This window comes from Chrysochloris asiatica, unplaced genomic scaffold, assembly GCF_000296735.1.
Source record: "Chrysochloris asiatica unplaced genomic scaffold, ChrAsi1.0 scaffold00006, whole genome shotgun sequence".
Lineage (NCBI taxonomy): Eukaryota > Metazoa > Chordata > Mammalia > Afrosoricida > Chrysochloridae > Chrysochloris > Chrysochloris asiatica.
Window position 1 is genome coordinate 28,547,169 of NW_006408524.1, and position 13,491 is coordinate 28,560,659.

The 13,491-nt window shown below is 40.3% G+C and overlaps 1 pseudogene; it reads left to right on the top strand.

Moving 5' to 3' along the window:
• The first annotated feature begins 205 nt into the window (after positions 1-205).
• LOC102838634 lies at positions 206-4,271 on the top strand (annotated as a pseudogene).
• Positions 4,272-13,491: the final 9,220 nt, after the last annotated feature.

Consider the following 13,491-nt stretch of genomic DNA (forward strand, 5'->3'; position numbering starts at 1 on the left):
TTATTTCATAGGCAGAGCCATGGCTGATTTGCAACTGGTTTGCCATATAATCTTCTGTCACTCATCTAGTCGACAGACTCATTTCCTGTGAGTGGTCAATGTTGTCGTCAGGCATTTTTAGATAACCAGAGTGTGGATAATTTTTGACTCACCCGTGTGTGTGTGTGTGTGTGTGTGTGTGTGTGTGTGTACCTGGGTGGCAGAAATGGCTAACTTCCAGGCTATGAACAAAAAGGTTGGTGGTTCCAACCCACCCAGAGTTAGCTCAAAAACAGGTCTGGTGATTCGTTCTCAAAAGGTCAGTCTTGACAATCGCCTAGAACAGTTGTACTTAGCACAGATGGGATTACCTCGAGTCAGAACTGACCAGACAGCAACTAACAGCACATAATATGAGGGTAAGTCAAAAGCATTACTACTAGGATTCCATTTCATACATGCATGGATTACAAACAAAGATTCCAAACAAAACACATCTCTGTGATCAGTGGATGCTGACAACAAGTTCTCTCAGTACACACTTGTCTTTGTCTTGTTAGGGTACCTTCAAAACAAAGGGTACTTTTTGCACCATGAAAAATTGATTGTGAAGTCCAGGCTAATATAAGTTTTTTTTAACAAAACTCAAGTGGACATCTTCCGAAATCATTGAAACTTTGCAACAAGTTTACAGGAATGCTGCCCCACATAGAACAATAATTTTTGGATGGACTAAGCATTTTAAGGATAATCAGGAAGACTGAGAGTTTTGATAAATGAAGAAGCTGTAGATGAGACCCAGAAACTGGTGGAAGAAGTTAAAAGAATATAGAGGAACTATTGAAAGTATAGCTACTAAATTTGGGATCTCACGTGGTTCGGCATTTTCCATTTTAGGTGAACATCTTGGCCTCAGCAAGCTTTCAGCTTGACAGGTACCAACAGTGTTGCAAGATCAGTTAGCTCAAAGAACTGAACTTAATGAAGATGATTTTATAGGAAGAATGAAAACCAGAGACGAGTCTTGAATTTACTGATATGATCTGGAGAACAGATCCAGTCAAAACAGGGAATCTTCTGGGTCGGTTAAATTCAAGACAGAGAGGTCAGCTCAAAAGCTCATGGTGACTATTTTTGTGAATTCCAAAGGGATAATCTTGGACACCTGGTGTGGTATTGTGGGTTAATGCACTGGACTGCAAAGTCAGTTTGAATTGCAAGTTGTTCCTCGGAAACCCTATACAGGGTCGCTATAGGTTGGAACCAATTAGATAGCACTTAACAGAAACAATCTTGATAGATTTTCTTGAAGGACACAGAAAAATCATAAAGGCATATCATGAAGAAGTTTTTAGAAAATTTAAAATTGCACTGGTGAGACAAAGCTAGGAAAGTTACACTATGGCATTTTTTTCCATCACAACAAATGCTGTTAAGTGCCGTTGAGTTGGTTCTGACTCATAGTGACTTTGTATAGGGATTTCAAGGAGTGGCTGATGGATTTGAACAGCCAACTTTGTGGTTTGCCACACCAGGAGTACACCTACTCATTTCTTCAAGGGTAGAAAGGGCTGTCCTACGAACTTTTCATTGGGAAACTTTATATCTCTTTACCCTACAATCCTGATCTTGCCCCTTTAGACTTATTTTTGTTCCCCAAATTCAGAGATTATTGAAGAGGAACACAATTTACCCCAGGATGCTGAAACTGCTGTTTGATATGGTATAAATCAAAAAGTGCAAAATTCTTCAGGGCAGAGTGAGACATGGGAACACCGCTGTTAGAAGTGCATAGAGCTACACAGAAGATATGTCAAGGAATGGCAGCTTCATATTTTGAAAGTTTTAATAACAATGTCTGTGACTTTTTGCAATACATTTGTACTCACGTTCATATACTCATATATTCACATATGTAAAATAAGTAAAAAGAACAAATATGTAATGTTGTTGTTGTTGTCCAGTGACAGCAGGCTGACTCCACCTCACTGCAATCTTATATAGTGTTTCTGAGGAATGGCTGGTGGGTTTGAATCATCGACCTTCTGGTTTGCAGTCCAGTGCTTATCCTACAGTGCCATACCATGATTCCAAAATATATAATGTAAAAAGTTAAAATCTGTAATTTTCACCTATTTGCTTTTCTCCAAAATAACCACTGTTATTATGGACAATTTTTTTTTTTTTCTGTAGATAGGTAACTGTAGTTATTACAGTTGTGGGGGTGGGGAGATTAACGGAGGTGAGATTGCAGAGAGAACTGTTGAAAGGTGATTTTGATGGGGAGACACTGCAGAGCTATCAGCACATCCCTTGTATCCTCTGGGATACACTTCTGACCATTCCTGTACAAGCTGACAGCTCTGGCATCTGGAGAACATTCTCGGAGTCCTGGACTCTCAAGTGGCAGAATGCTGAGCAGAATGGATGGAAATGCAAGAGAGACGGGCAGGTAGATTGTGATCCAGCTCCCTCCCTCTCCCCTCATGGGGGCAATTCTGAGTGTCTTCCTCATAGTTTTTCCAAGGGTCCTTGATGGCATTCAGCTCCCCGGTCCCCAGTAGTACCCTGCCCACTGATGCATCCTATATTACTTTTCTCTCTTTCCCTGTCTCACTTCTCTGCTTCCCAAACAAAAAAGTCCTTGTCATATCAGTTCTGGTTTTCTGGAGAATTCTGCCATGCTTCAATAAGCTCTTGGAAAATGGAATTAAAAGATAATGAAAGGGGCTGGGCACTGAAGATTGCCAGGCCACTGGGCCACAGGCTGCTTCTGAAGCCTCCGGATGTAGCAAGGGGGCTGCCACCAGCCTGACCTGTCTCCCACCACAGGGAGATCTCTGCCCACCCCTGCAGCTGAGAGTCCCCCATCTTTATCCAAAGTGAAACTGCCAGGTATTGAGATACCATCCAGTTGTCTTCCCACAAAGCATCTGTGGTGGCACAGGGGAGCAGGGCACCTGCCAGCAACAGGGAAACTGGCACGGTGGAACTGACTGAACTGGGACCCCTGATAGAAGATAAGGGTAAATGGGCAATTGCCAATCCAACCAAAATGGAAGAGGAGCAAACATGTCCAGTACCCCAGGAAGAAGAGGAGGAGATGTGGGTCCTGACGCTTCCCCTGCAAACCCACCATGTCATGGAGCAGTTTGTAGATAAGGTCTGGGAGGGACATTGGAGAGCTATCCCATATGCTGTGCTCCCTAATAGGATGAAGGACAATGACTACCTGATGCACGGCCATGAAACACCCATGCCCTCCTTTCCAGCTTACTTCAAGAGCATCTTCTACATCCAACAGTAACTGACAACATTTGGACTCATCTGCCTAGTTTTGTGCTGTGTCTCTTTTTGGGAATCTTGACCATGCTAAGACCAAATATGTAGCTCGTGTCCCCTCTATGGGAGAAGGTGGTTTGGGGATGTTCTTTCTGGGTGCAGTGCTCTGCCTCAACTTCTCCTGGCTCTTCCACACTGTCTATTGTCATTCAGAGAAAGTCTTTCAGGTTTTTTCCAAACTAGAATGTTGTTGTCAGGTGCCATTGAGTTGGAACCGACTCATAGCGACCCCATACACAGCAGAACGAAACAATGTCCGATCCTGGGCCAACCTCACTACCACCACCACACTTGACGCCATCAATGATGCCACCTGGCCAATCCATCTTGTTGGGGGTCTTCCTCTTTTTCTCTGACCCTCCACCTTACCCAGCATGACATCCTTCTCCAGCCACTGTTCTCTCCGGACAATGTGTACAAAATATGAGAGACAAAGCCTAGCCATCTTGGCCTCCAAGGAGCACTCTGGTGGCACTTCTTCCAAAACAGATCTATTGGTTCTTTTGGCAGTCCATGGCACTTTCAGTATTCTCCTCCAACACCACAACTCAAAGGCATCAATTCTTCTACGATCTTCCTTATTCACTGTCCAGCTTTCGCATCCATATGAGGTTATTGAAAATACCATGGCTTGGGTCAGGTGCACCTTAGTCCTCAAGCTGACATCTCTGCTCTTCAATACTTTAAAAAGTTCCTGTGCAGCAGATTTGCCCAATGCAATACGTCGTCTGATCTCTTGACTGCTGCTTCCGCAAGTGTTGATAGTTGATCCAAGAAGAATGAAGTCCTGACAACTAGAATATTCTACTAATTATGGGGAGCTTTGTCCTCTGGCTCTATTACTACTTCTACTGCTCCCCACAACCATGGTTCATCTAATTCTGAATTGTCTGTGTCCTGGGCATCTCTGCCATCATTGTGACACAGTGGGACTGGTTTGCCACTCTTAATCACCGGCAGACAAGAGCAGGAGTGTTTTTGGGCCTTGGCTTGAGTGGGATTATGCCTACCATGCATGTCACTATCACTGAGGGATTTGTTCAGGCCACCACAGTCGGCCAGGTAGGCTGGTTCTTGCTCACGGTTCGGTTCTGATGTACATCACTGGATTTGCCTGTGTGCTGCTCGAATTCCCGAGAGCTACTTTCCTGAAAAGTTTGACAAATAGTTTCAAACTTATCAGATTTTACATGTCTTGGTGGTGGAGGCAGCCTTTGTACATTTCTATGGGGTCTCCAACCTTCAGGAATTCCATGATGGCCTAGAAGGTGGATTTACTCCCTTCTCTAAACCTTCCTACCAGATGGGTGGAGAAGGAACTTTCCAAGTGCTTTAAAAATAACTTCTTTGCTGAAGTGAGGAAGAATCTGAGTTGTCTGAGGTTTCTAGAAGAAATCTGCTAGAGAATTCAGTACCAACTAAGCTTCAGCCCACTTTCATTCAAACCTACCAGACAATAAACTTTCCATTTCCCTAGCCATCCCCCTCCTCAGCAAGGCAACTTGTCGCTTCACAGAAATAGTCCTTTGATGCTAATGTTGTAGTTTTACCTTCTCTTCCAACCATTTTGGAGGGAAATGATGGACTGGGACTCTTCAGAAATTCTGTTTCTGGAAGAAAATGTCCTTCCTTTTCCCCATCCTTGCTTTATAACCTGGCTTATAAATGGCCCATCTGTTTCTACAGCACACTTTAGAAAAACAGTGATAACCTAGTGTCATCTTTCTAGGACCTGGATCTCCTTACACAGCCACTAACTGTTACATAGCCCAGCTAATCATAGAAGTAGGCCCAGGCTTCAAATAACTTGAGTTGTAATATTTTCTTTTTCTAGACAGAATAATGTAAAATTAAAATGGGAAAAATATTTAATATTTAAAACTAAGCTTAAAAAATAAATCTGTTATCACTGCTATGTACCTTGATGCACAGACTATGATAATAATAAAAGACAGTGCAGAAGACACTTGACATCCAAAAAAAGGTAATGGAATTTTCCTATGAACTTTTTGAAACTCTCTTGTGCTATTTCCCTTATTTCTTCATTTACCAGCTCAATTTTTCTCATGTGCTTTTAAATTCACATATTTCCCGTTTCCCTTGTAAAATAGAAAACAACACTAATTATTATTATACACTGAAAACTCAAAACAATAAAGAAACAGGAAAGACAAATTTAGGTTTTGAGTAGAAGTAATAAAGCAGATTGATTTCGTAATAAGCATTGACCACAAAGGAAAAAAGACACATTTATTAAGTACCTACAGAATGGCTTTAAGAAGTCCTGGTGTCATATTGGTAAAGCACTCAGATGTTAAATGAAAGGTCAGTGGTTCAAGCCCACCAGCCACTCTGTCAGAGAAAGATCCAGCAGTCAGCCTTGGTAAAGATTACAGTCTTGGCTGTGTGCCTGCAAGCAGGAGGCTGGCTTGAAAATGTGCCCTTTGGACATTTAAATGAATATATATTTTTTGTTTTGTATGTGTACATCAAATATTTTTGCTTTCTTCATTTGTGAAAAATAAGATGTCAAAGGGAAGGTCCAGGGTAGAAGCAGGGTGACTGCTATGACAGGGAGGGGAGTGGAATCATTGAGAAGAAACAGAAGGCATGATTGGTTGAAAGTAAGGCTGATCAGCTTTGTCTGTTTACTTTTACTCAATTTACAATAACAAGTTTTAAAAACAGACTACAGCCTTGGAAACACTCTAGGGCAGTTCTACTCTGTCCTGTAGCATTTCCATATATTTGAATCCAGTCAACAATAAGGGCTTTGTATTACCTTAGTGTGCACTGTTGTTGTTGTTGGGACTCCTGATATGGTGCTGTAGGATCAGCACTAGACTTTGAACCACAAGGTCAGCAGTTTAAACCCACCAACTACTCCTCTGAAACCCTATACAGGGTCACTATGAATCAAAACCAACTTGATGGCACTTAACAACAACAACAAATGTGTGCTAATAAAAGAGTGCTGTTGCTTTGACACTCTTCTTAGGGTACTATGCCTTTATTCCAATCATGTTGCCAAAGCTCAAATATTTTTCGATGTCAATTTTTGGGATTTCTTTCATATGTATCATTTTGATATTCCTTTATGATGATACCATGTCAACATTTGAGACCAGATATGAATGTTTAGTGTCATTCAGCATTAATTGAAAGAATATGTTAATGGATACTTTGGGATGTAAGTGGAGTATTAAACTGACAAAAATTATTTGGGAACAAAAATGAGGGGAAAGCTGAAAAACTTGAAACTGATCGCCAGTGTGGCTTATCAGGGTCTTTGGTGGCATTTTCCTATGAGAGTGTCCAAGTACTTTTAGCAGTGTCTGAGAATGAGGACTTAGCCTTAGTTTTTGAGGGGCCTAATTTGAAAGACAACACTTCTTTAGATAAATGAATTTAAATGTGATTTTCTTAAAAAGGGAAATTTATAACAGTACTTTGTAGATATATTTCCAATGGAGTGAATGAAAAGCTTAGAGAATGAATAATACAATTCAGAATATGGATTTAGTAGGAATTTAAGCTTAAGATTATGGGGAAAGAAAGCATGAAGTGACAAAATGGTGAAAAGCACATGAGGATTAATTTCAGGGATAAGAAAATGGGAGAAAGATGACAGAGAATGAATGAGGCAATGCATAAGGTAGAGGAAGAATGGACAAAGACTGAGATTTTCGAATAAATGAGATAGGAACAAAGTAGCAAATGAGAGAAAAGATTATATCATATATTAGAGATGTTCATTGAATAGGCAGGAAAATGAGGAAATGGAAAGGAATATTAATGAAAGTAATCATGAAAACGAAAGCTGTGGGGAAATGGATAATTAAAAGTGAGCTGAAAGAATAAAAGAGGGAAAAAGAAAAAGGGCCAAAATGATTGAATGATGGAGTCCATGAAAATGGCAGTAGAGAAAAAAAGGCAACCCCAAGGATGGAAATATATTAATTAAGGAAGGAAGGTACACCCAATGAGAAATTTACAAAGTAAAAGAAGAGAGAGAGAGATTTGAGGTGAAGAAATCTTAGCCTTAATCAGAATCCTACGTGACGTTCTGCAGTTTCTCCTAGAGCTTCCTGCTGCTTCTCTTTCCAGTCAGATGGCTGGCTAGCACTGGGGAAGAGAAGAGTCAGGATTATGAAGGCTGTGGGAAACCAACCATAGTCAGGAGGGACAGAAGATCACGGAAATGCAGAGATAATCTCCACTTAAAAGTATGTCAATAAAGACAAAAACCCTGAGCAATTGTACTTAGCTAGGTCATCTTCATTGGTTTGAGCTACTTTAAAATCAACTTGTTTTGTCCCCCAATCTTATTATGAGATAGTACAGTCAGAAAGCTCCTTAATAAGCAAGGATAGTAAAACATTGTCTAGCTTACATTGGACATGTTATCAGGGACCAATCCCTGGAGGACATCGTGCTTGGTCAAAGTAGAAGATCAGTGAAAAAGAGGAAGCCCTTCAGTGAGATGTACTGACACAATGGCTGCCCCACCAGGTTCAAACACAGCAAAGATCGTGAGGATGGTACTGGGCCAGACAGCCTTTAGTTCTGTTACATACAAGGTGACAATGAGTTGAAGCTGACTCACTAGTACCTAACAACAACTTTTCATAAAAAGAATTCAATAAGAAAAATCAGTCATGCTGTTACCTTTAAAAAAAAAAAAAGGCTGTGATAATGTTAGTGATCACTGAAGACAACCCTGTGTGTTTCACAAGAGAACTGTGCTCCATAGTGTTTGCAGTGGGTTTGATCTTTCAGAAATCAATCACTAGGCCTTTCTATCAAGGTACCTCTGGGTGGATTTAAACCGGAACCTTTCCATTAGTAGAGAAGCAACTGTACCACCAAGAAAACCAGAAAATACTGTATGTGCTGTGGTGGATTTCTAAAGTGGGTGGTGGTGGCTCAGTAGTAGACTTCTCTCCTTCTGTGAGGGAGACCTAGGTCCCATTTCCACTCAATAATACACCTCACATACAACCAGCACCTGACTAACAGTGCAGGCTTGTGTGTTGTTGTAATCATGCTGAACACGTTTCAGTGACAGTTCCAGACTAAGACAGACTAGAAAGAAAGGTCTGGTAAACTACTTTGGAAAATAATCCTATGAAAACTTGGTAGATGATAATAGCTCAGTCTGTTACTAAGTGGTGGAGCTGGAAGAAGAACCTTTGCAGTTTGGTTTAGGAATCTCGGTTTTCAACTCTTAAAACCACCTCTTGGATATTACTTCCATTACTCATAACATCAACTTGCTTAGCCCCAGGCTTCGACTATCCTGGTATCAATCCCAGGAGAAAAAACAGACCAGCCCATATTGGGCATGATGTCTGCTGTGGCCCGGAAGTGGTCACAGAATAGGCCACTTGATACAATTTGACTTCTCACACCTAACCTATCAGTGGAAGCTAAGGAGGAGGAGGCATTCCAAGAAATGGGAACTTTTGGGGGTAGTACACAGCTACTCCCAAACCTATCTTTTGGAGCTAAAATGTGCTAAGGAAGCTTAGATTTGTGACTATCAGATAAGACACTGAGTTAACCTGTTCAAGGCATCAGATCAGAGAGAGAGGCATACATAATGGACTATCACCACTATCTAGGTAGGAGGTCACAGAACACCTAAGAGAAGATGACAAAGTTCAGAGAGAAGGTGGAGCACAAAACACTTATGCAGTCAGGGAAGAAGTGAGTCCTGTTAAAGAGACTGAGAGGTTGGAAAAAGAGAATCAGAACTACTGTCTCGCTCTGGCAACTAGAAGCTCCGGTGACCACAATGCACAATGGGTGCATTGTGGAGACAATGGACCAACATGGAGAGCAGTGGGTTAGTTAGCGCATTGTGAAAGTGAGGAAGTAGGTAACTTGTCAAGCTTAGCTATGAAGGAAAAGAGTTAGAGGAAAGTAGGAAGAGGAAGAAGTTTTTGTGTCATGTAAATGGTTAACACACTAGGCTGATGACCAGGAAATTGGAGATTTGGATCCACTTGGAATAAAGATCTGGTGACCTACTTCCAAAATACAACCATTGACAGTCCTATGGAACAATTCTACTCTGACACACGTGGGTCACTATGACTCAGTAACTTTTTGTGTGTTTTATAAGACAGAGAGAAAGTGGCTCTGGGAGAGGGTTATTAAAATTTTGTTTCTACAGGACCATCAAGAGGGAAGAACATGAGAGGAGTGAGGGATCCTGACCAGAAAAGTGGTGAAAACAGAGATGGTGGCAGATTCAATGGCACAGAGAGATAAAACAGTAAAGGACTATAGGTCCATGGACTGAGAAAGGCAGTGTGCCTATGAGCAGGGGTTTGGCTTGCAAAATGTGCTCTTTGGATATTTAAACAAATATATATTTACAATGTGGTATGTGAAAAGATTGAAGTTGTCAAGGATTTCACACTTCTTGGATCAATTATCAACACTCATGGAAGCAGCAGTCAAGAAATCAAATGATGTATTGCATTAGGCAAATCTGCTGCACACGACCTTTTTAAAGTGTTGAAGAACAAAGATGTCAGCTTGAGGACCAAGCGCGCCTGACTCAAACCATGGTATTTTCAATAACCTCATATGCATGTGAACGCTGGACAGTGAATAAGGAAGACCATAGAAGAACTGACACATTTGAGTTATAATGCTGGAGGAGAATATTGAAAGTGCCATAGGCTGCCAAAAGAACCAACAGATCTGTGTTGGAAGAAGTGCAGCCAGAGTGCTTCTTGGAGGCCAAGATGGCCAAACTTTGTCTCTCATACTTCAGACATATTGTCAGGAGGGATCAGTAGCTGGAGAAGGATATCATGTTTGGTAAGGTGGAGGGTCAGAGGAAAAGAGGAAGATCCCCAATGAGATGGATTGGCCAGGTGGCAGCATCGATAGACTCAAGCGTGGCAACAGGAGTGAGGTTGGCCCAGGACCAGGCAGTGTTTCATTCTGCTGTGCATAGGGTCACTACGAATTGGTACTGACTTGAAGGCACCTAACAACAACAACAACGTGTACACCAAAAAAAAAAAAAGGTAACTGAGGTAAATACTGTTGGCTAAGGGTGCATGGAGGGTATTGTACTCTTTACCATGATTTGCTGAATGTAAAAAATGTAAACAATCTGTCCTGTAAGTCTTCACTCACTCAATACCCAATAAAAGCTTAAAATTTTTTTTGCTTTTAGAATAGTCTTGAGCCTGCTTTATAAGTTGAAGAGAAAGAGTCAGTAGAAAATAACTGGTTGAAGACAAGAGAGAGAGGTTAATTGATGGAGATATTAGCAGAGCAGAGGGGTGGATGACTGATTTAGGACAGGAAGACGGTTACAACTTTTTTAAATGACCTCACATTCTACAGGATTGATTAAAACCAACCTAATTAGAAAATGTGCTGAAGCCCCACATATTGTGGCTATATTTGTTTTTAAGTTTCATTTTAAATCAGAGGAATCCATGTAGATAGAAAAAAATGAATATGGATGGGCTTTTAATGAAAATCAATAGGCCCATTTGTACCTGTCAACATCTCCACCACACAGCCTAAGACAGCCACTTTAAAAAATGCTAATTTCTTTTATTTTGGGGTTTCTCTGTGTGTGCATGTGTTTACCTACATTTTTATAAGCCAATATCATTATTTAATAATTTGTCAATATAGATACTATTTATCAGCTTTCTACTGTGATAGATAAGGATTAAGATGACTGGTGTTGTTCTCACCTCCCACACCCTCCCAATAAAATTTTATTGCTCTTGTTATATCCTCTGTTTGTTACCTTTAAAACTTTAAATATAATGACCAAAACATTCTCCTTTCCTTCCTTCATTTTTCATTATTACAAATACCTACTGAATGCCTAATACACATTTTATAGTCTTGTAGAGGATGAGAAAAGAACAGTGATCAATCGCATTCCATTGGGTCACCTCTCTTTGGAATGGGCACAAATATGGATCTCTTCCAATAAGTCGGCCAGATAGTTTTCTTCCAAATTTCTTCGCCAAGATGAGTGAGTGCCTCCTGTGCTGCCTTACTTTCTTGAAAAATTTCAATTTTTACTCCATCAATTCCTGGTGCTTTGTTCTTTGCCAATTCCCTCAATGCACCTTGGACATCCTCCTTCAGTATCATATGCTACCTCTTGAAATGGTTGAACATGAACCTTTTCATTTTGTTACAGTGACTCTGTATATTCCTTCCATCTTCTCTTGATACTTTCTGCATCATTCAATAATTTTGCCCAGAGAATCTTTCAATAACGAAAATTGAGGCTCTAATTTTTTCTTCAGTTCCCCCAGCTTGAGAAATGCTGAGTGTGTTCTTCCTTTTTGGTTTTCTGATTCCAGATCTTTGCATATTTTGTTGTAAAATTTAGCTTTATCTTCTCGATAAATTTTATATTTTGCTCTTGGACCTCCTCATTTCTTTCATTTGCTTTAGCATCTCTACGCTGGAGAGCAAACTTTCTAAATGTTCCTATATATGTGGTTCAGATTTCTGGAACTGTCCCCTGAACCTGCTTTATCCGGTATTCTGTGTTATTGCTGCCAGAGATGCTCACTAGATCCTCATTCGAGATGGAGTTTTTAACCATCTCTTCTCACAGACATAGTCACTTTAACTTCTGTGTATTCCATCTAGCGAGGTCCATATATATAGTCATCTTTTAAGTTGTTTTAAAAAAAAAAGGTATTTACAGCGAGCAAATCACTAGTCTTGCAGAAGTCTATCATGTCATCTCCAGCATCATTTCTATCACCAAGGCCATATTTTTCAGCTACTGATCCTTTCTGTTTGTTTCCAACTTTTGCATTCCAATCATCAGTAATGACCAATACATCTTGATTACATGTTTGATCAATTTCAGACTGAACACGTTTGTAGAATTCTTCAATTTCATCATCACCGGCTTTAGTGGTTGGTGTATAAATTTGAATAATAGTGGTATTAACTGGTCTTCCTTGTAGGCATATGGATATTATCCTATCACAGACAGTGTTGTACTTCAGGATAGGTCTTGAAATATGCTTTTTTATGATGAATGTGGTATCATTTTCTCTTCCATTTGTCATCCCCAGTACAGTGAAACATATCATTGTCAGATTCAAAATGGCCAATACCAGTCCATTTCAACTCACTAATGCCTTGGATATTGATGTTTTTGTGTTCCATTTCACTTTTGACAATTTCCAACTTTCCTAGATTCATACTTTGCACATTCATTGCATGTTCTAATTATTAATGGATACTTGTAATGGTTTCTCTTCATTTTGAGTTGTGCCCCATAAGCAAATGAAGACTCTGAAAACTTAATTCACATCACCATGGTTAATTTATTTTGAGGAGGCAGCTTTTCCCCAGTCATATTTTGAGTGCCTTTCAACTTGAGGGGTTCATCTTCCGGCACTGTATCTGACAATATTCTGGTGCTCTTCATCATGTGTCAATATGCAACATTCTGGCACTATATGACAATGTTTCACTGCTATTCATAAGGTTTTCAGTGACTAAAATTTCAAAAGTAGTCCACCTTTTTTAAATACCGGTGACACAACTTCTAGCATCCTAGACACACACAAACCACCACAGTACAACAAACTGACAGGTGAGTAGTGGGTTATATATTTAGAATCGCAAATGTTTGTCATTGTACACAGGATAAGCACTGTCCTGTACACTTGGTGTTTCCATCTAATGAAACACAGGGTTCCTACCTCACTATTCTCCTCACAACCAATGTCTTTCTCCCTTAGCCCCACAGTGACCAAACTTTACTGTGAATAACTAATAATATGCGTAGAGCTTAGTGAATCTTTGAGTTCAGAAATTCTGTCACCTTGAAATTCCATAATTTTTCATCACCACCTAAAGATGGGAATTCTCTTATTATTAATCGATTTACTTCAAGATACATTATTAGTATGTTACTGTTTTTTGTTATTATTGTTGCCTTATTCAACTTTGCACAGATTCTTTGAGCTCTTGCTACTTAAGTATGGTCCATGAGCCACACTTTTGGCATCACCTGGGAACAGGGGAGATTCATAGACTCTCATGTCCCACCCCCACCCACTGAATCAGACCAAGGTCCCCAGGTGATCTGTGAGCACGTTAATGTTTGAGAAGCACTGCTTTAAGCCATCCGGGCTGCCCACA